Here is a 25,033-nt window from a genome sequence, read left to right as displayed (position 1 = left end):
CATATATGAAAAAGGTTTACATTGTTTAATACATAGTTTTGTTCATATCAAAAGTAAAATGGAAAGACGCGACTCTAACACTTCGACTTCTCCGAACTCCTGGAAGTACCTGTCTACTAATTCCCTGAGAATACAAGCAGTTTTGAAAGAATATCAGCATAAAGCTGGTGAGTTCATAAGCATTGCTTTTAGGTGGAAAAGTGTTCTTTGAATCCTTTTGAAAATTGTTCCTCAAGAAAATCCTATATTTTCTTATGAAAAGCGTGTTTGAAAACCCATTCCTTCCATGACTTCCAGATTCATACAAGATATGTACAATCCAAGGAGTCGTGGAAGGAATATGAACATCCATTGATTACATATTGAACAATCTTGTTTTGAATAGTCGGGTTATCCCGGGAAAATCCTATATTTTCCCTAAAGGTTGATGATTGATTATCCGTTCTAAACCGAGGTGTGCAAGTATCTACCATACTCGAAAAGCAGTTTTCTTTTAAAAACCCTGGTTACACCCAGAGAGGTATATTAGCCTTATTACATAAATAAAACTAATAAAGGAAAACCGTGATGAACTAAGTCCTGAAGGCATTATTAGTAATACCCTCCAGTAATCTATCGGTTATTACTTTGAGGTTAGTTCATTTGATTCATTATTACAAAAGTAAATTCCTGTTACCTAGGTTTTGAGTTTCATGACCATAACTGACTGGATAAGGCCCGCAACGGCCGATATCCTTAATGACTTTGTCACCCGCAGACCTGTCGATCCGACTATAGCTAGCAGTGAGGTGCAGGATTGTCAGTCCCGTATAGATCTATACACAACAGTCACGCTCTCCCTACAAGAGACTCTGGTCACAAGTGCTAGTCCTACACTCTGATTCCGTGGGAGTGTTACCAAGGACGTGTCTCAAACTTAGCCTAACAAATTTACAAGTAATAAAACTGAAAATCCTGTTTATGATTTGCATGAATCCTTTATTAAAAAATACATTTTACTACATAATTCACAAGTTCATTGTTCTAGCTTTGAAAACTGTTTCTACGAGTTGATTTCTAAATCGTTTATTAAAACTGTTTTTCCGTATTAAAAGCATACTGAAGGTATAATTATCTTAAACAAAATAATATATTCTGAGTACAAGTTTCCTTGTACTTTTGCTTGTATTCCCCCCTGAAGACATGAAAACTCGGAAAAGAGTAGGGGTATGAACTCACCTTTGGAAGATGTTTCGAAGGTAGATTCGCGTAAGGACAAGAAGTTCCACGACTGAATTACCGATACACAACGAGTCCTAAATGACAATTAGAGACATATATAACCATGAATATAGTGTTTAGAAGCAATTAAATGCAAGGGAACCCCCTTAGGGACTAGGAAACACTTGAACCAAGTTTTGGAATCACATGTGATTCACCTAAGGGAAGTGTACGGCCCATATGAAGTGTGTGCGGCCAGGTGGCGTGTGCGGTTGCACACAGAAGTGTGCGGCCGTACAGAGGGTGTGTGCGTCCGTACACAGGGGTGTGCGGCCGTACACCCTTCATATATGCTCCAAGAGTCGATTTTTCAGCGTTTTAAGGTTCAAACCAAGTCCAACTAGAAGATAGGGAATCAAACTCTCACTTTGGAGGTTCTTTAAGGTGTATACGGCCACCTTATGAAGGTGTGCGGCCGTACACCTTCATGTGATGAAGAACATGATGAACTTTGATGATTAAGGGCTTAGGTCAATGGGTCCTTCATGTATGATAAGCTAGGTGATGGAAAACTCACGTTTTTTAGGCCTTGAGAGTGTTCTTGGATGAAGTTTTTAGAGAGAGAAAGTAGAGTGCAGCCAAATGAAAGGAATGAGTGAAGGGGTCACCCTATGTAAATAGGGATGAGTGTGCGGCTGGAGGATGGGTGTGCGGCCGTACACTCATGCGTGCGGCCGTACACTCATGTGTGCGGTCGTACACACCTTCCAAGAGGGTGTATGGCCCGGTTTTCTCACTATGGGACGTGCTGACTCATTCCTAAACTCAACCTTGGTCAAATGCAAGCTTAGAACACTTAAACGGACCCTTAAACGGTGATAAAAGGTGACGGAGTCGAGTTTATCCTTGATAGAAGTTCCGGGTTGTCACAGTAGAAGATCCATCCCTGCAATGGTTAGACTCAAACGAGAGCTGCGCAACATGGCCAAATCAATTACTTTAAGATTATTTAATCCCACTGTAAGTGACTTAGCAATTCTGAACAACAAGCTATTCCACCCACACGAATATCAAATCACTACTACTATCCAAAACATCACACTGCCTCCTAGTTGCTTTCCTAAAAGCAGTCGAGGCCTCCCTGCTCCCAACTTGTCTGCCAACTATCCGGAATACCGGACTCCTGCCCGGTTGCTGCGCCAAAAGACACTCACACAGTCGCCCCACGCGACTTTCGAAAGAAAACCTCGACTGGCAATAATTACTCGAACCATCACGACACCAACCCGATGCTAAACTGAAAGCTACAGGGCCAGCTATAATCTTATTTCATACTCGGACTCCTGCAACCTACCAATTCCTAATTCCAAACATGTCGTGGCCCTCCCACAGCCTTACGAACAGTCCCTCCTTGGCCTATACAATCTGAAGAAATCTGTGAGCAAATCACAGATTTGCCACAATCTCACCGTTGCATAGGGACCGGTGAATGCTACGAGCCACCCCACAGTCTTACAACACTTCCCACACTAACTGACCGCTAGTGAATGCTACGGGCCACCCCGCAGTCTTACATCTCTTCCACCTCGCCATAATTGTCGCCCAAAGCCTTACCGCTAATCTATCAATTCGAACACGTCCAAAATCGAGCACACACTCGACCCAACACCCGAGCTAAACTCGATTCATGACTGGAACCCCAACCTGGGTCCCCCAAAGCCTGCTTTCAAACACCAAGAAGATGCGAACCCAATGTTGGGAAGTTTCCCAAACTCCCAACTCACACAATCCTCAATCCAGACAGCCACTTGGGCCGCCTTCCCCCGGTGGGGATGCAAAAATCATCCTGGTTTCAGACCTGCTTCTTTCCCGAATACCTGAATGGTTCTCCCCCACTTTGATTCGACTAAGTGCTCACAGCACACAAGAATTTAAGGATTCTGAATCGTTTTTACCCTCCAATGATCGATCTGTAGACAACCGGTGTTTACCAATGCTAGTGTTCCATCACTACCCATCCCAAAGACCGCATAACCCCTAAAGACCAGCTGGACACCTCCAGAATTCCAACAACACTGATCATCCCAGATGCTTAAAATGATATCTCACTTAAATCTTAAAGTCCAAAGGACGGACACTCCAACCAAAACCTCAGCAACAAACCACTTCCTCGGCACCCCCAAAAACCAATCCATGCACAATTGCTAAAACCACTGAATCCTGGCGATACTGGACCACTAACTCGATGAATCCTGACCATAAACCTTCCACACAATGCCCTTGAACCGATCTCGACTACAACCAAGATAACACCAAACACTCCAAACCCGCTATAAGAGAAACAACCCTTCACTAAACCACTAATGATTCATGGCATGAAAATGGCATATAACATTTCTTGAAGATATAACCCAAATATAAGTAGATAAATAAACTCGAGATACGCTTACCCGAACCGATGCAAGATTCCAAACAACAAAATACAGATAAAATCGAGAAGAAATCAATAAAATACATACCCGCAACATCGCCTGCTGGAGTCGTGACCTCCCATGTCTGACCCTGCAAAGTCTGACTCCTCTCTATTGGGGCTTCTGCCCTACCTCGCCCATCGGTGATCCTCAAAGTAGCTGGAGCAGGTGCACTCACTGCTCCTCCCTTCATCATCGGACAGTCGCCCTTCTTGTGGCCCACTTGATCGCAGTGAAAACATAAAGAACTTTCCCCCTGAAGACAATCCCTGCTGACGTGACCAACCCTAGCACACTTGTAGCAGCCCAAACCCCTGGAACGACAAACTCCATTGTGCAGTTTCCCGCACTTGCTGCACTGACCCCGACCCTACTAGCCTCTCAAACGCTGATCAGAAGTCTTGGGTCTCTTCCCGGGACCCTCCACTGTATGCACCTGATCTGATCCCCTCTTCCCGAGGTGATCCAAATCGATCTCCTGCTCTTGGGCTTTATAAACCATCATTCAGGGTCTCGCACCCTGAAATACTCACAATCTCCCTGATGTCATCTCGCAGCATATCATGATGCCTCACCTTCTTCATTTCCTCCTCTGTTGCATATTGCGGTACCAATAAAGCCCTCTCCCGGAAAGAAAGAGTGCAAGCTCCAATGATAGCCATAACCTCCGCACGGAATGCACTCAAGCATTCATCCAACATCTTCGAAATATTGCGATAAATCTCCGATGAGATGAACTCCCGCATCTGCTCGCTAATCGGGTCAGCACCTGCACTTGAGGTAGAACCCGAACCAGAACCAAAACATCCTCCCTGAGTGCTCATCGCCAAACTAAAATACAACATGCCAATGATCAAAACATACCCAAGAATCCTCCTTTCCATAAGCTTCTTAGGTTCTCCAAGACTCTCACCGATTCGAGTATGGATGTTGTGCTTTCAGTAGTACGGACCCAATACTACCTTCCATGCCTATCCATATTTTCCTCAGAAACCGAATCCTCTAAGTCACTTCCTCAAACCAATGCACCCAAACTCACTAAACTCGCACAAATAAACATGTTGAAGCATATCCTAGGCTCTCCTAGGTACCCGACCTCACCCTGCCCCCAGCTGCCAAAAGATTCCCATTAATGTCAACTAGCTATCTCATGAATATAGTCACTTGCAACAGAGATCAGATAATCCTTCGAGTAAAAGACTAAGTCCTAGAATGGTTGGACTCAAACGAGAGTTGCGTAATAGGACCAAGTCCATCACTTTGAAATGATTCAACCTGCGCAACATGGTACTTAACATATTCACTTAGTAGCTGGTCCACATCACTAAGAGTCCCACAAAGCACAAAGCAAGCAACATTCAGGCAACGGAAAAACTAACCAACATACACTAATCAAGCCATTCAATCCACTAATCTGGAATCCATACTAGCATGCAGTTCTCATAATCATATCATATATCATACAAAGGAATCTTTCCTAGATCCTTAGCCCTAATCTAGCATGCGATTCACAGATTCACAATTCAAAACATATCATCAACATGTATGGATATTTTGGGGTAACTTACTTAAGCTCGTCTGATTGCATGCACCACAACCCTTTTTCTCTGTTAGAAATCCTTTTTATAAAAATGCTTTTCTTTTGAAAATTTCTATCAAGTCCATAGTTTGAGTTCAGACACACCCGAGAGAGTGCCTGAATCCCTCAAACCAACGCTTTGATACCAACTTGTAACATCCCAAAATATGGTCCAAAAATTTTCATTTTTAATAATAGATAAAATAGTATTTTCCAACATCATCCAGACATTTCAAATGAAAACCAATGTAACAAATGCCATAAAATCAGAGTAAAACATCATGTGATGCAGTCAACTCGAGCTCTTCCCTTTGCAACCGAAAGTACCTGAAACATAAACTGAAAACAGTAAGCATAAAGCTTAGTGAGCGCCCCAAAATACCACATACCATACATATCATGCAAAAATGAGATACGGTCCCCGCCCACACTCAGATAACGGTGAGATACGGGCCCCGCCCACACTTGAATAACGGGCCCGCCCAATGAGATACGGGCCCCGCCCACACTCTGGTAGTAATAAGATAGGGGCCCCACCCACACTCAGATAATAATGAGATATGGGCCTCGCCACACTCAGATAATAATGAGATACGGGCCCCGCTCAAGAGACATACATATACAAGTACATACAAGTATCATACAGAAAACAAGTATAATAACATAACTAAACGAGGGTCGGCCTTGGTGCCTTAGACTCGCTAAACCCAATGAGGAAACTCACCTTGAAAAGCTGAATCTGAAAAAAAGTAAATCTCTAACTGCTGTCTTGACGACTCCCGAGCTATCAATACCAAAATAGCACCAAATTACCAATTGGTTCCAAACTATGATCCATAATCCATATTTTGGGTAAAATGATCATTTTACCCCTGACTCAACATGAACCAAAACTGAGGCCCAAGCTCAAAATCAAAAGGCCCAATACTATAAGATCCAAAAGCCCACTAATGGCCCAATTTTCCGAATTGGGCCCAACCTGTATGGGCCTTACCCAAAAGCCCAATAATTCCTTATCCAACAATAAAACTCAGATGGACCAAAGGCCCAAACAGCAAGTCCAAAACGAAACAAACCCAAAACAAGCCCATGACCAAGAGCCCAAAAAGCCCACTGATGAAATGAACGCATTGTGTTCCCTGGTGGAGCTTAGGGCGTTCGTTGCCAGACCACATATCGGGACCCTTGCCTGAACGCGCGGTGTGCCCGAGATGAACACACGACGTTCCTGGCCATTGACCAAAAATCACACCAAATGTCTTAATACCTTAAGTCCAACGTCCAAATCCTCAAAATAGCTTCATATCAGTGAGTTAATCCATAAAGTCGAAGGCTTTAAGCCTTTGCATGGCTTAATGAGGCCCAACACCAAAATGAACTCCAAATGTCAAAATCACTTTAAAATGTCTTAAAAACTTCTTAATACCTTAAGACCTCAATCCAAACTTCCAGATCTGATTTCAAGGGACTTCTTAAGTCATAAAGTTTCCAACTTTATGACTTAGCATAACCCAATGAGACCCAAATCAAAACCCTAAGTCCCCAAATTTCATCAAATGACTACCAAATCATGCATGGAAGATTTTTACCTATCAAGATCCAAACTTTATGACTCCATAACCTCAACAATGACCAAAATATGAAGCTCAAAGGTTTTGGAGTAACTTTTACTCACAAGAACCACCTCAAAGGGACCAAATTCATAACAAAATACCACTTAGCCAGATCTACGTGAAAGAGATGTCAAGTTGAGACTTTATACCTCCAGAAGATAGATCTAGGTGCACAAAGCCTGGATTCAAAAGCTCCAAGTCAAGCAATGACTCTTCAAGAAGTTTCTTCTTCTTCCTCAAGCACCAAAAACACACATAAATCACTTTGAAGCTCAAGAATCACACAAATGAAGGCTAGGGTTTCGTTTTTAGGGTTACAGGGGATGGAGGCTGAAGGAATTTAGGGTTAGAGGTGAGTTAATGTGTTTAAATAAGGTCCAAGACCCTAAATTATGGTTTTAATCTGCCCCGACGAACGAAGCGCATTCCATTGGGGAATGTAGGGTGTTCCCAAATGCACCCGCGTCCAAATTCACGTGTACGCGATGTGTACCTCCCTTGTACGCCATGCGTACCTGTTTTGCCCAACACCCCTCTAACTTCAAATGGTCATAACTTTTGCATCCCTTATCCGTTTTCAACGTTCTTTATATTTATGAAAAGGTAACGAGAAGCCCTACAATTCTATAAACTTTATTCAGTCTGAAAACCAACCGAAATTAAATCCAAATTCATAAAAGACTGAAATATCAATTTATGATTATACCCTTGACCTCCGAAGACACAATCGAACACTTGGATGACTTAAACCATAACACCCACACCCGAGAAGGGCCAAATTCTTCCTTCCCCAAGGCCCTAAGCCTCATGACCACTGAAGATTGGGCCACATCCCCGAATAAAGAAGCAAATCCGAAACCGAGTGTTACACAATACTTTTTCAAGAATTTGATAAATTTGTTTTTTTTTTATATTTTATTTAATAAATTTATTTAGTTTTATAAACTTTTACTTATAATCACTTTAGTCGTTTACTTTTTTTGCTTAAAAGTTAAATCCGAATAACATACAATATTTTGATAAATTTGTTTTTTTTATCTTGTATTTAATAAATTTATTTAGTTTTATCAAATTTTAAATATATTCTTAAGTAAAGACATAACTTTTCAAAGTAAATAAAATAATTAATCATATGATGATAAATCTCTAAAATTGTATCATGTAAAAATTAAAAGTAAATAAAATAATGTTTTTATACATCAAATATTTTTAGGTAAAAATAGAAAATGAATATATATATATATATATATATATATATATATATATATATATATATATATATATTATTCAAATTTAAATAATTTAGGTAAAGTTTAGACATGAAAATTATTTATATATTAAGTAAAATATATATACACATGTTTGAGTAAAATTAGTAAGGTCTATTTTTTATATGTATAAATATTATATTTTCTATATTTTAATTTCTTTCTATTTTATTTAATTTATGATAATTAATACGAAACTTAATAGACTTCTGAAAAATTTCACAAATAATCTTTATATAAATTTTCAGAAAATTTCATAATTGTCGTTATACGAAGTTTCAGAAAATTTCACAAACGGTCGTTACGAAGACTTAACATCTCTCTCTAACGGGCGTTATACATAAGAACCATTAGCGTCCTAACTTCGGTTGAAAGAACCATTTTCTAAATAAAACGTTCCGTAAGGATTTTTTTCTAAAGACAATTTTAAAATCATAAGAACTATTCGTGAAATTTTATCTAAATTGTTTTTTATTTCTAACCAACCAAACCTTTAAATAAATAAGATGATATACTTTTTATTTTTATTTTTTCAACACATTCTATTAAATAAACGTGTTGAATTTGTGTTGACTTATTTAAAATTTATAATATAAATAAAAATATAATAAACTACTTAAATAAGTTACAAATTTTAATAATTTTTCAACACTTGAAAAAATACAATCACTTATATATAAATAAATTATTAAAATAACATTCAAAATATTGAATTTATAATAAACTAGACTTTTCATTTTGAACTTTTGGATAATTCCTACGTTTGGATTCCAATTTGGCCATAGAAATAAATAAAGTTAATATAACTTATTACTTATAATAATACAAATATAATTTTTTAGATATATATAATTAATAATATAACGTTATAATTAAGCAATATTAATAAATAGCCAACTAGATATAAAACAAAAAATATAAATAATATCTAACTGATTAAAAATAAATTAAAACTATCAAAAATGGATTTGATTGATCATTAAATTTTCAACATTGTCCATTAAATTTGAGTTGGATTCACCGATTCAGATTGAAATGATGAGATTTATCACTTTTTGCAAACTCTACTAATAGCGTGTCAAAGTCCAAACGAACAATACAAATAAATAATAACAAATTCACAATGACAACTTTCATAGCATATATATATATATATATATATATATATATATATATATATATATATATATATATATATATATATATATATATATAGGGTTAAGATTAAATGTGAATTACAAGTATTGTGTGATTGTATGATTAGATTTGGACCATTGGATTATAATTCTTATTGGCTAAGATTGTGATGGTATACATAGTTACTATGTCATACATCACATATTACCAATGCTTTCATTAAGAAAACTTTGCATGTAAGGGCATTATAGACATTTTTATTTATCACCAAGAAAGAAAGATGCTATCATTTAGGGAGGTACGACGCTTTTTTTTTTCAAATCCATATCTGTTAAAAAAAATTTAGAACGATGTTTAAGATCATATAGTCATGAGCACGTATAGGTATTTCATTCTTAACGAATCTAACTGTAGTCTTGTGATTGATTGATAATTGGCATTCTTAAATAATACACTTGTATAAATATTTCAATAATAACAATTTGCATCAAAATAACAATAATTTCATTGCAATTGTGACAAATTTACTTGAGAATAATATAAAAAGTAATAAAAAAAATAGAATTTCACAAAGGAAAGAGTATTATGTGAGAATAGGTGCATTCTTTATATTTTTTATATCATATTATATAAAAATTGGAAAGAATGAGAAAGAATGGTTAAGAAAGGGAATAGATAACATAAAACAAGAAAATATACAACATTTTAAAGAATTTATACAACCTTCTATACTACATTTTTCAAGAATCTATCATTATTTTTGAAGAGTTTACAAAAAGTTATGATATATAGTATATTCTTTAAGAATTTGTCATCATTCTTGAAGAATTCGTCATTATTCTTGAAGAATTTGTCATCATTCTTGAAGAGTCTCCTTTTTCTTTTTGATGGTTTTCCCATTCATCTTTACCTCTCCATATTTGAACCTATACACACAAAAATACATAAGAGATCATATGACGCAAAATAGCTCAAGAGCATTCATGTGACATCCCCATTTTCACGGTCAAAAAAGACCGATTTGTTTATACTTCATTTTCAAAATCAAAGTATACTTTTAGAGAAAAATGTTGCGAAATTTTTGTTCCCAGAAAAACATGATAAAGCATTTCCGAAGAAATGTATTCTATTTATTTTAAAACTTTGGGATGTCAACGTCAATACAGAAACATAAGCATAAACAGAACTTACATTCACTTACACTAGTGTTCTACATCTCTTTAACCTCTCAGTGTAGTGCAGCTTTATATCGACACCGGTGATACAAATAAACTGAGTGGGTCAGGTTGGGAAACCTGGTGAGTACATAGGATTAGTTATTATGTTTAAACATCAAACATTCAACCCAATTACCCATCCCCATTATCTTCTTTATTCTTAACGATATACCCTAAGAATTAGCTATCCTTCATTCATTCATTCCTAAGGTTTATCCTAGGGAATAGGCGTGAGGTCCATTACTGGTAATGTAATCTATAAGGCACATCTGCCAATATTATCCTTTAGGCGCAGCTGCTAGGATTGTGTTGTTCTCAACTAGGCGCAGCTGCCAATATCATCTATTAGGCACAGCTGTCAGGATTATGATGTTCTCTATTAGGCGCAACTGCCGATGTTATCCTTTTTGCGTAGCTGCTAGGATGTTTAGAGTACATTGTGTTTCAAAACCATCTACATGTTGTGGTACAGCTACCAATATTCATCTATATCATCTTTCATACCTCATCATTTATCTACCCATGTTCTATCCAACATATTGTAGATATAAAATACATCTATAGTTTTAGATCTGAAGAAAAGGTTCAGATCTAAAAGCAAAATACATCTACAGTCTAGATCTGAAGAAAAAGGTTTATATCTTAAAACAAAATACATCTACAACTTAGATCTGAAGAAAAGGGTTCAGATCTGAAAACAAAATAAATCTACAACTTAGATCCGACGAAAAAGGTTCAGATCTGAAAACAAAATACATCTACAGCTTAGATCTGAAGAAAAAGGTTCAGATCTGAAAACAAAATACATCTACAGCTTAGATCTGAAAAACAAAGAAGTTTAAATCTTCCATCTAGCATAGATCTCAAGTAAATATGCACACATAACACGTAATTTATATAAAATACCATATATCTATGTATAAGATGAAAGTAACTATGCACTCACTTGATAAGGTGGTGATTCGGACAACACTTCGCTTATTAAAATGATCTTCTTTGACAAAACCGGGAAGTTTGCTAGAAAATCGGCCTCTGCGGGGGAAGAGTTTACAAACCGAAAACTTCTTTTTCTTGGAGCCTTCAGGCGCTCTGGGGCTTTCTTCTAATGCTAGGGAGGTTTCCTAGGCTTCGGGGTGGTTTAGGGTGGATAGAGAGAGAGTAGAGAGAGAAAGAAGCGAGAAAAGGTGTGAGTTTTGTGGCTGCCTTCGGTCCCCTTTTATAGGCGATGAGGCCTCGGTACGTTGTGCGTACTCTTCGGAGTATGCGGGGTGTAGAAGGGCAGGTGTCACGATTCGGATGGAGCAACGTGGCTAAGCTTCAGACCGCATGAGGAATAGACCGCACAACGTATGGCACTTCGTACGCGGGGCGTACTCGGACGCGAGGCGTCCTTTGGACTACGCGGGGCGTAGCCTTGCACCCGGCTCATAATTTACACCTTCAACTTCTAATATTCGTAACTTTCGCATACGAGCTCCGTTTTCGACGTTCTTTATATCCACGCGTAGGTAATGGCAATATCTACAAATTTCCTTTTGACCCCATTGGCTAATTCTCGGCCGATTTTAAATGTAATAGTATGAGAAGATTACACTGTTAAACGACCGTGTAGAATTCATAACTTCTACATACGGACTCTGTTTTCGTCTGTCTTTTTATCGTTGAGCTCCTATTAAAGAGATATTCAATTCTCATTTAGGTTGTGTTGGCAAAAATCGATCAATCTAAAATTCGAATTCTGGGCTGTGCACTGCTATGCTAAATCTTAGAAAAAACATAACTTCCTCATACGAAATCAGATTTGGACGTTCTTTTTATGCACGCTCTCGGTTTAACGTATACTACGACTTTCATTTAGATCGCTAAGGGTAAAAATACTTTTATCATAAACTCACTTTTTACGTCACACAGCGTCGTGCCGGTTTTGTCGCGAAACTTCGACATGCCATAACTTCTTCGTTATAACTTGGATTTCGGCGTTCTTTATATATCCGGAATCCTTGTAACGACCACTACAACTTTCTTCACAGATATCGTGTTTATCTAACATTTTATTTTTGACGCTTATTTTCATTCTTAATTTATTATATCATTATAAACAAGTATAAAACACATAAATTCACACAATTCATATAATATTCAAGTAATTCATCTTTAGTACTTTAAAATAGGTTACAATGGTTGACCTTGGGTATTACATCATCGAATTAATGCTTAGCCTCGAAACATAGGCGTTACAATTTTGTCCCCCTTAGGATGATTCTGTCCCAGAATCATGCATCGGCAAACAAATGCGGATAACGACTCATCATGTCATTCTCCGTTTCCCTGGTGAGGTTTGGCCCATTCGAATGTTTCCATCGCACAAGCACTAAGTCGACCATCTTGCGTCGGAACTTCCTTGTCTTACGGTTAACAATCGCCTCGGGCTCTTCAATTATCCTCTTATTTTCATCCATCCTTAACTCAGGAATTGGAATTATGTCGGGAACTTTTCCTGTGAACTTCCTCAAATAACATACGTGGAAAGTGTTATGAATACCGTCTAGTTCTTCTGGTAGTTCTAGCTTGTAAGCTTGGTTCCCAATCCTCTGAAGAACTTTAAATGGTCCAATGAACCTTGGGCTCAACTTTTCTCTTTTCCCAAATCTTATAAGTCCCTTCTATGGTGAGAGTTTAAGCAAAACCGAATCTCCAACTTCGAATGCCATCGGTCGCCTCTTCTAGTCAGCATAGCTCTTTTGAGTATCCTAAGCTACTAACATATTTTCTCTAATCACCTTCAACTTTTCGGCAGTCTGATGGGCTATCTCGGGGCCCATAAACTGCTTTTCTATGGCTTCAAGCTAACACGACGGTGTATGACACTTCTGTCCATATAAAGCTTGGTAAGGTGCCATCTTGATGCTCGAATGGTAACCATTGCTTTAGGAAAATTCTACCAGAGGTAAATGTTCATCCCAGTTACCTTGAAACTCCAGGGTACACGCTCTCAGCATATCTTCAAGTGTTTGAATTGCTCTTTCCCTCTGACCATCGGTATGTGGATGGTAGGTTGTACTTAAACACAACTTTGTACCCAATTCCTCTTGTAGACTCCTCCAAAACCTTGACGTGAAATGTCTATCACGGGCTAATACAATCGTTAAAGGAACACCGTGAAGTCTTACTACCTCCTTCATGTAAGCATTGGTGAGCTTATCCATAGACCATCTCTCATTGGCTGCTATGAAGTTTGCACTTTTAGTGAACCGATCAACGGCCACCCAAATCATGTCGTGACCGTCTTTCATTCTGGGCAGTTTAATGACAAAATCCATGGTAATGTCTTCCCATTTACCCATGGGTACAGGTAAAGGTTCTAAACTCCCATATGGTTTCTGATTTTGTGCCTTAACTCTCGCACATGTCACACACTCAGCCACATACTTTGCAACATCGAGCTTCATCGTCGGCCACCAGTAGTAGGGTTTTAGATCCCTATATATCTTAGTGTTTTCGGAATTAATCGAGTACATGGTCTTGTGAGCTCCTTGCATCAGAAGATCTCTCACTTTGCCCATTTTGGAATACCTTCACTTCTTGATTATTCGTACCGAACACCAACGTTTTTCCTAAACTTCCTTCCTTACGGTTATTCTTCTGTAAAGCATCCTCCTGAGCTTTGTTGATGCTTTCCACAATCATTGCGACAATCTCTACCGATTGTTTTGATTATCTTTCACTTCAATCTTCTGGCTTAAGTCAGATGCTACATCGAACTTCATTCTCTGAACCATGTAACATACTCATCCTAGTCGGACTCAATTTGATATGAGCACTAGGGTCGGAATAACAATCATCTTCTTAGTAATTACTGAAATGAGGGTAACGATGGACATGAACAAAACGGAATCATTTACTAGATACTTGGTAACCTTGTGACCTTCCCTGATCCAAGTGTGAGTCCTGTGCTTCCGGTAGTATAGGCCTCTACTACCATTCACACCAACTCATACTCGTCCCAAGTATTGTCTCGCAGTTCTCCAAGTCACCATTCAAGAATGTCAAACAACCATTTAACACATTTGATGACAAAATCAAGGTTTTATATTATCTCTTGAAACGATTACATAGATTTTCAAGTTCACCCTAGATTATGCCTCCTATTTTAGGCTACATCAAATGATCCTATTTATACAGATACTCTATAGATCCTTCCTCTTAATTCCTTTCATCGTCACCTGCTTCATCAAGGATCATCTGGAATGTTCTTGCCTTTGGCGGTGCATTTGGCTTTGTAGCTCCTTCCCTCTTTGGGCAGTCTTCCTTGTAGTGCCCTTTTTCATTACATCCATAACACACCCTTTTGTTGAATGTACACTCATTGGCGTAATTCCCATGCTTCCCACACATGAAACATGTCACCTCATCGCCACATTTTATAGAGTGTTTCTTCTTGCAATTATCGCACCATCTCACTTCTCCTTTTCCTCCTTTAAACTTCTTCGAGCCGGACTTCGAAAATTTTCTCTTCTCGTTGGACCTTGAGGATCCATCGAACTTCCTTTTCTCACCGACTTCAGTTCCCTCCAGACCCCTTTCTCTTAACTAGGTCTCAACATTCTTGGCTGCTCTAACGACTGCCTTCAACATGCTTGCCATTTTGACTGTTGGGCCAAAGTCTGATGGTAATCCATTAGAAAATTTCTCTATCTTGGCGAGTTCGGTCGGCACCAGGTATGGGAATAACTTCATCTTCTCGATGAATGCAGTAGCATAGTCATCAATGCTCATTCTCCCCTTCTTCAAGTTCTGTAACTCGTTGTTTAGATCTATCAGATCTATTTTGGAGCAATACTGCATTTTCAACTGCTCGATGAACGCTTCCCAAGATATCTTCAGAGCTTCTCCTCGTGGCATCGCATCTGCTAATAACTTCCACTAGCTTAAACCTCCAGTCTTCAATTGTCTGACCGCAAAGACGGTTTTCTGCTTGTCGCTACAGTTGCAGCTTTCAAATACCATCTCCATTTCGGAGACCCAGTCCATAATCGCTACTGGCTTTAGACTTCCGGAAAGACTCGGTGGTTTGGCACCCAAGAAGTTCTTATACATACATTCATCACTGTCGGTTCCCCTCTCTGCGTCATTCCTTCTTTCCACCTAGGGTCAGCTTGACTAACAGTGTGGCTGTAATTACCTTCCTCTGACTATCCGTCATTCAGTTCTGGTTGTTCAATAGGCATCGAAGGTTCATCCTTGTTATTCAGCAACAGTTGCCTCATTTCTTCCCTCTGTTCAGTCATCATAGCCCGAATCATGGCTTGCACTCCAGCCATCGTGATTGGCTCTGGTTCAGCTTTTACTATCGGCACCTGCTCAATCACTTGGGGTTGAGGTCGCTGATTCCTATTTTCATTTTCGTTTCCAGCTCCACTTCGAGTTCTTGCCATTTCGATCTATACCCCAAATTAGGCGAATTTAGATCTTTATTCACGATAGACGTTTAAATTCTTCTTAACACTCTGAAACGTTACATGCTAGTTCTAATATCGTAATCGAACGCTTAGAATCCTAAACACGTAAGGTTTCCAGATCCGGTCGGCAACAGACCATGGATCCGAACAAATAATAACATAAAGCATTTAGCACATAAAAGCATTTTAGGCATCCTTCCTAAAATAATCTAGTGCTTGTGTCTAAAATGTAGCAGGCACTCATCTCACAATCATCGCTTAGCATTATAAGTTTAAGTCTAGAAATCCTATAAATTCCTAGTTCCTTAAACTAATGCTCTAATACCAACTGTGATATCCCAATTTTCACCGATTTGTTTATACTTCATTTTCAAAATCAGAGTATACTTTTAGAGAAAAGTGTTGCGGAATTTTTGTTCCCAGAAAAACATGATAAAGCATTTTTGAAAAAATGTATTCTATTTATTTTAAAACTTTGGGATGTCAACGTCAATATAGAAACATAAGCATAAACAGAAATTACATTCATTTACACTAGTGATCTACATCTCTTTAATCTCTCAGTGTAGTGCAACTTTATATCGACACCTGTGATACAAAGAAACTGAGTGGGTCAGGTTGGGAAACCTGGTGAGTACATAGGGTTTTCAACCCACAATAATATAGTTATTATGTTTAAACATCAAACATTCAACCCAATTACCCATCCCCATTATCTTCTTTATTCTTAAGGATCTACCCTAAGAATCAGCTATCCTTCATTCATTCGTTCCTAAGGTTTATCCTATAGAATACGCGCGAAGTCCATTACTGCTAATGTCATCTATTAGGCACAACTGCCAATATTATCCTTTAGGCGCAGCTGCCAGGATTGTGTTGTTCTCAACTAGGCGCAACTGCCAATATCATCTATTAGGCGCAACTGCCAGGATTATGATGTTCTCTATTAGGCGCAACTGTCGATGTTATCCTTTTTGCGCAGCTGCTAGGATGTTTAGAGTACATTGCGTTTCAAAATCATCTATATGTTGTGGTGCAGCTACCAATATTCATCTATATCTTCTTTCATACCTCATCATTTATCTACCCATGTTCTACCCAACAAAATACATCTACAGCTTAGATCTGAAGAAAAAGGTTCAGATCTGAAAACAAAATACATCTGCAGCTTAGATCTGAAGAAAAAGGTTCAGATCTGAAAACAAAATACATCTACGGTTTAGATCTGACGAAAAAGGTTCAGATTTGAAAGCAAAATACATCTACAGCTTAGATTTGAAAAACAAAGAAGTTTAAATCTTCCATCTAGCACATATATCAAGTAAATATGCACACATAGCACGTAATTTATATAAAATACTTCATATCTATGTGTAAGATGAAAGTAACTATGCACTCACTTGATAAGGTGGTGATTCGGACAACACTTCGCTTCTTAAAATGATCTTCTTTGACGAAGCCGAGAAGTTTGCTTAAAAACCAGGCTCTGCGGGGGCAGAGTTTCCAAACCAAAAAACTCTTTTTCTTGGAGTCTTCGGGCGCTCCGGGGCTTTCTTCTAATGTTAGGGAGGTTTCCTAGGCTTCGGGGTGGTTTAAGGTGGCTAGAGAGAGAGTAGAGAGAGAAAGAAGTGAGAAAAGGTGTGAATGAGGCCTCGGTACTGTAACATCCCAAAATTTAGAAGTATGATTGAAGGACTTAAGTGTAAATTGAAGAAGGTACTCGACGAGTAGGTACGCTTACTCGTCGAGTCGGAGTGGGTTCTGGTCGCGAGTTAAGTGACCAACTCGCCGAGTCGGCAGCTGGACTCGACGAGTTGGTGCTGAAAAGAGAAAACCCTAATCTTAAGGGTTGCACCCTATTTAAAGGACCATATGTCCTCCCTTCAGCATCCTTATTGCCCTTGTGAGTCGGTAAACCCTAAAATCGTGTGAGCTTCCATTGTTAAAGAGATTTGAGCTTTGGAGGAGGAATATTGAGAAGGGAGCTTGAAGATCAAGAGGCTAGCATCAAGGGATTGGTGTAGATCCAGAATCTACTTTAGCTTGGGCATATTTTGGAGGTAACAAGCTGCTACCTTGACTCTATTGCATTTATATCTATTCAAGAATGAGATTTGGGGCCATTTTGGCATGTTAAGGATCTATTTCGGGTTAGGGGTCTAGATCTGAGGTTGCTACTTCAGAGCTAGACTTGTCTTGGTCCAGAAACTCACAAAGTATCAGCCCTTAGTTTGTTGGTGAAGCATCCTTGTCTTAAACCTTAACCCTAGAGTGATTTAGGCTTATAGCTCCTTGTTTCCACGTAAAGTTTGCAACTTTACGTGAGAGTCATGCCCTAGAAGAGTAGATCTACAGTTTGGAGCCCCTGCGTGACTCGAAAAGCCTCTGTATGAATAAAGTGTTGGATTAATGTCTAAGTCCATAACTATAATTGGTAAGACTTGACCCGACCCGGCATGGTCCATTTGGGTTGCATGGCATCATGCAGTTGGATAGACTATAATGAGAGAAATAACACTTAAGGTTGGTTAATATATTATAAGTTCTAATATATTAATAAGGTTATTTAATTAGTATTGATCAATAATTAATTTGGAATTAATTAAGTGATCAAAAGGAGACTAATTAAATATATGGGTTGATTGTGTAAATCATTCATTCTTATATATGTGGGCTTGTGATCCAAGATTCCTTATGTTGGGCTAAGTCCATGGGGTGACCCATGGATACTCCATGGAGGTTAAAATCCATGGAGCATAAGGAATGGGTAAAGTTATGAGTTACATGGTGTAACCCTAATAGCCACCATATAAAAGAATCTCATGGCTCAAGAAATCGTGCACTAATGTGTGAGTGTGAGGGCTAGACGATTTCAAGGAGTGTTCAAGTTTCTCTCAAGTTATTCCAAGTGTATTTGGTGTTGTGTGAACCATTTGAGGTGTCACACTTGGGGCACTAGGCACTCAAGCTTCATGAAGACATTCTACATCAAAGAGGTATGTATTCTATCTTGTTATATTTATTATTTTGTATGCTAGATTAGGATAATACCTTGGATGTTCATAATTGTATGTATAATAGAGAAAACATAGATCCAAGGTATTTAGGGTTGCATGTACACTTAGGAGTGTTAGAATGCTCATAACCCAACAGTGGTATCGGAGCCAGGTTTGTTTTCTTGTTATACTTGCAAAAGTAGCTGAAAAATCGAGTTGGATGCATATATTCGATTGTTTTGGCTGGAATTGGACTAGGAACATTACCCTAAGATGTTTTTGGACTTATAAACTTGTTTTTGATGTGGTAATGTTCATGCTAATCCAATTTCTAAGATAATTGTCATAATTTCAAGATTTGTATTAGTTTGTATGTTCATGCTAATTTCTTGAAGATTGATGATTTGAATTATCTTGTTCTTATGAGGTTCTTAGATTAATAGAAAAGTTGTGTGAAATAGTTGTTTTCAATCCATTTTAATCTAAGAGTTGATTCCAAAGTGTGTTTTTGTAACTTGTCCTCAAGTTATATGAAAAGTCACATTTAAGAATCATAGAACTCATAAAAGTTGGCAAAGGTTACAAAATGAAGAGTCTCTTCATTAAATTAAAAAAAAAGTGTAACCTTAATTAGTTCCATAAGTTACAATAAAAAAAAAGTTATTTTTTTTATTAATTAGTTTAAAGTCTTCCATAACTTGTCCTCAAGTTATGGAACTTGAAGAGTTTTTTTTTTTTAATTAAAACTACTTTAAACTCATAAGTTATGGAATTAATTAGTTTTGAATAGTTTCAAAACTTGCCCTCAAGTTTTGGAATTTGAAAAATTTTCACTTATGAATACTTTAATTCCAAGTTAGCCCTTAGAATTTTAAAAGTTAAAATTCAACCCTTATACTATATAATATTATAAGTTAATAATATTTATATATATGTATAAGAGTAAAGTCAGTCTTACCGTTAGTAGGCCTCATTCACGAAGCCGGTCTATAAGGGGGGTATAAGGTTACTGCCTATAAAATGGCAGTTTAATGGGTGTCCACTCTCACCCACCGCTTCCTTGACTGGTGGAGGGTCGTTAGCCGAACGGGTAGGACAAGGACTATAATTCTCCTTTCATTAAAAGTATTAATGATAAACACTAAGTAACTAAACTCTTATTAATACCCAATCTTAGTTACTTAGGAAAATGTGAATTTGGTGCTAACCCATGAAATTACACTTTGCATTTTGCTTAAGTCGTTAGTGGAGCGTGTGTGGTTAACCGGCACACTAACCTGGACTTAACAAGGTAAGCAAAGGGTAACTTAATATTTATCATAGTATCGGTGGAGCGTGTGTGGTTAACCGGCACACTGATTAAGGGGTAAATATTAAGGGTACCAAGTATATTTGCATGGTTATTCACACCTTGTTTTGTGATCCTCGGCATCCCAGTCACAAAACCTGAAGGGCACACTCGAGATTGAAACATGCCTTTGAACAGTTCAATGAATCTCAAAGATCTAGGTCTTTCAAATCCAATTAAAACCTAATAAATTATTTCGTTTTTCATGGTGGAAATTGGTGAATCGTCATTCACCTACCTTCAAATATTTTATAGCTTGGATTACGGCATCCCTCTTCTAAGTTATAAAATAGTTTGTTGGGTCCTAGCCTTAATATTTCATATTGGGTGTCATATTAAGGACTTTAAATCAACTATCTTGAATATCTCCCAAAAAGATGTCTGGTCTAGACATTTATGATCTTCCCAAATCTCTTGAAACAAGCTTTCCTAAATGAAGATGATGTCCCATGGATATCATACTTCTTTCACCTCCTCCAATTATTCTCCCTAACCCACAAGTTCCTACAATGTTTAAGGTCACTCAAGCCCTATTGGCAAGGCAAGGTCTAGGTGTGATCACATCTTGGAGATGTAGTCACATATTGACAAGCCGGGAGAGTTGGGTGTCAAAGTCTTGAGAAAGTTGGTGGCTCAACTACTTTCTAAGTCACATAGTGAGTTCTTTTAGGAATCCTATGAAATAGACTAAGACAAGACCCTTAATGATCTTATCTATTTGCTAAGATCAACTTCCTAAAACGCTATGGACATTGACAATGATGACATTGGATATCCAGTAAAGCTCTCTCTTCCCAATGGAAAGGGATCGGCCATAGTCAACTCGGTTGACCCAATGGTAAAGAGAGAGGCGAAGTCTGAGATAGTCCCATTATCAAGGGTCCATAGGTAACTATTGCCAAAGGAAGGGGCATTGGTTACGAAGCTGCCAAATTTACCTAAGGATGTTAAAGTCAATAAGTTTGGCTCTACTTCAGGTAAAGTCCATTGTCTAACTCTATTAAGTACATGTTGATTCTGATCGCGAAGATGGATTTCAATCGCATGGTTTGGTGATCAGAATTTTAGGCTATTACTTAACAGTTATGATATTTATATTGCTTAGGAATAGATAACAACAAGGTTTTCATATGGATTGTAAGGATAAGTTTTTCCGCAAAGTTTTAAAATAAAAGAAAAAGGTTTTGATTTTATTTATTTTAAGTATCCTTACAATGGCATTTGTGAAAAGTTGTTGCTTATAAGATTCCATTGATAGCAATATTGGAAAAATGGATTTGATTCTTTCGGTTGTGGTAGTGTCTAATATTACCAAATAAGGAAAGATTCTCATTACCCAAGGTTCAATTGGACCGAAACTTGGAATCATGCAAGTTGTATAGTATGATGAATGAGAACTTTCAGCTTGGAAAATTAAGACTAATTCCTTATGTGAATAAGGAAAGGACTAAGGGATCGAGTACACATTCTTGTGCACTGGTCAAGTCCACCACAAAAGATCAAGAAGACTATTCGTCATGATTTACTTAAGTTCAGTAAATATGGTTATACTTATAAGTTTAAGTATAAGTCTGTAGCATTGGAGAAGTTTCAATGTGAGACAGAACGAATAAGAAGAATCAAAGTATGGCAGAAAGATAAAAGTTTCTTAAATCTGAAAAGATGGGAGAGTACTTTAGTATCATGTTTATGATCATCTTAATGATTAAGATACCATATCACAATTGGTCCTCTAAAGTCATCTTAGTGCATTCTTATGACTAAGAAGAGGAGTCATGAATTGTTGAAATGGTTAAATCAAAAAGATGAGTCATACTTCGTTCCAAAACAATTCTTAGAGTCATACTCCAAGATTGTAACTTGAGTGACATATCTTAAAGAGGGTTTGTTAACACTAGTCAAATGTAAGAGTAAAAGGTTATCTACTATTGTACATTTGAAATTGGTAAGTTGTGATGTTTTGGATAAAACAAAGACCAACTTAGGCCAATTGTGTAAAGTGTTAGTCTTGATAAAGAATCCGCACTATCTCTTGAATATTTGACAAGGGAGTCTTATATGTCAAGAGGATAGTGGGAGTCTTAAAGCTCTTGAAAGTTTCAAGACTTAATCAAGAATAAAACCTAAAGTCCTTCACTAGCACACGACTTGAGGTTAATAACCTATCGTGTTGAAATTTTTGTGCCTATTCAAGTTGGCTTTGCATAGGAGTTCTGAGAGTTCTCAATTGGTTGCACAACTACTTGGAAGCAATGGCAGGCACCTGAGCTGCCAAATGGCAAGAATTTAAGATTGCACAAGTTTAATCAATATGAGTTTGGATTTGTCACTAACCTTGTCTTGTGATTATGGTTTTGACAAATTCACATGGATAAGAACACATACACTATTAAATCTAAGTGTCATAAGGTTTCTCTCCGATTCATGAAAATGATGGTGAGGAAACACTTTCACTAAGTAGATTTTAGCTAGATAGCAATTGTGATATTTGCATTCTCAAAGTCGTTAGTGGAGCGTGTGTGGTTTACCGGCACACTAACATGGACTTGTGAGAAGTGGCAAAGGTCTAAACAATTGAGACTATGATTACGGCATCCCTTTTTCATAGTTCTAAAATTGTTTAGACACACATGTGAGCTATCTAAGAGAGGTGTATGATTTTGATAAAGTTTTATCAAAACAATCTAGTATCAGAAATCTGAACTTCGGTAAGAAAGTCAGCTGATTTCTGAGTACATGTCAAAGCTAGTGGGAGCATAAGTGTTATGCTAATAATCATCATGTTAGTGGGAGCATGATAATTATGACAAATGTTGCAAGTTAGCAATGTTAATTATAGAAAACAAAAGTTTCAATTCGTGAGGTTGCAGGGGTTGAAAAAGTTGTTTTGCTATAATTAAGGGAGAGGAAATTATACTTCATTTCAATTCTAAAAGCTTAGATTGAGATTTTAATCGTATTTAATCAAGGATATATATATATATATATATATATATATATATATATATATATATATATATATATATATATATATATATATGAATTTCATGTTGGAATGGCTCAACATAAGGAAATTCTATATATGGGTCCATTATTTGCGTTCTAAAATTCGATTATGATTACGGCATCCCTTTTCATAATCTGAATTTTGAGAACTTGGCAAATTGAAATGGAAATATTATAGCAAAAGACTGGTTTAGTCTTTATGTGAGACATCATGAATCGTGTCCCATATGCTTCAGATATAGGATCGATTACATGTGCTATATTCATCCTTTCTAAAATTTTCCAAATGCCTGGGGCATTATGAAGGGAAAAGGTCTAGAATTGGATATGACTAAAATGATTAAGCAATTGTCGAGGACAATCTAAGGTTTACCAAAGATTGGTTGCTCAAGGACAGTTGGAAGTATAATGTTAATTCTGGAAGGACCATATTGACATAATCTGTAAGGAGGCAACTCTTGTTCAGAAGTGATAGTCAAAATGGAATATGGAAATGTTTCAAAGTTAGAAATTATTCAATCTGTGTAAGATTAGGAAACTTAACGAAAGAAGGATGTTTCCAAGGAGCTGATCTCCTTTGGAATGCTCTGTAATGATTGTTGTCAAGTCTTTCTGACTTTGTGCATAATCATTAAGAGGATCAATGCATATAAGTTTAGAATCTAACAGATTTCAGTAAATGGCATGAATTTGGAATTCTTGCATTTGCAGTAAGGATTTGGGACTATGAAAAGAGAATCATTGGAGTGATGTTCAATTGATCTATTTTACAAAGTAAAGATCATAGACAAACATAGTATGCATACTTGGTGTATGGCATAACTAGTGTTTAGAAAACATAGTGTACATGCTTGGAGCATGGGATAACTATTGTTTTAAATTCAAGTATAAAGTTGATAAAACCGAAACAATGAATAATGAGTAATCAGTATGGTGATAAATAAAAGTGTTTATTTATATTCATAGGGTTTGATACCATATTTGATTTATTTATTCTTGTGTTTCACTTTGCATGTTTTGACTTCCAGAATAACTAAGTCGCTCTTCCTGAATGATTAAGTTATTCAAACCATCCACAGTCGGTCATATGTTGGAAGTAGATATGAATCAAGACTGTCATGGGTTGGTTTGTAGAGGTCCAAGTTGGTGGACAAAGTGGTGCTACAACACTCATGAGTGCTCATAAGTTCTGAGTATTGGATTCAACCCGCGCTCATTTGAATCACTTCATGGATTTTATCACGAGTGATCATGAGACGATAATATCTTATATTCTTCAAACCTAGAGATATGAGTTGTTACTATGAGTTGGTTATACATTGATTGCACGAAAACGCATTGGTAACTCGATGTTATAAAACGTGCCTTTGTGTATGATTCAACAAGTAGTAGAACAAGCCATATGAGTCGAAGCTTATCCATTCCTTTTACCTTCGGGATAAAAGCGATATCTGTGGGCCCCTCGATGATTTAAAGATGATACATGTGAGTGCTTGGCCAAGCCAGGACTGATTTGATTTGTTCAATCAGTCAGTCATCATGAATCGGAAATCGGGAAACAACAAATGGACAGAGAGAATGATTGATAATCCATGTCTCAGTCCATATGATATCTAGAATGGAGGAATATATGATCCCTTATCTAATGGACAAGTCATTGACAAAGGTCAGAGTTCATCGACAAGGTCAGAGTTCGACAGAAGCTTTTGAGAGCTACGATTGCTTATCGGTTCCTGAAG

The sequence above is a fragment of the Lactuca virosa genome, chromosome 3 (assembly GCF_052849685.1).
Source record: "Lactuca virosa cultivar CGN04683 chromosome 3, Lactuca_virosa_CGN04683_v6, whole genome shotgun sequence".
Lineage (NCBI taxonomy): Eukaryota > Viridiplantae > Streptophyta > Magnoliopsida > Asterales > Asteraceae > Lactuca > Lactuca virosa.
This window is presented reverse-complemented; position numbering follows the sequence as displayed.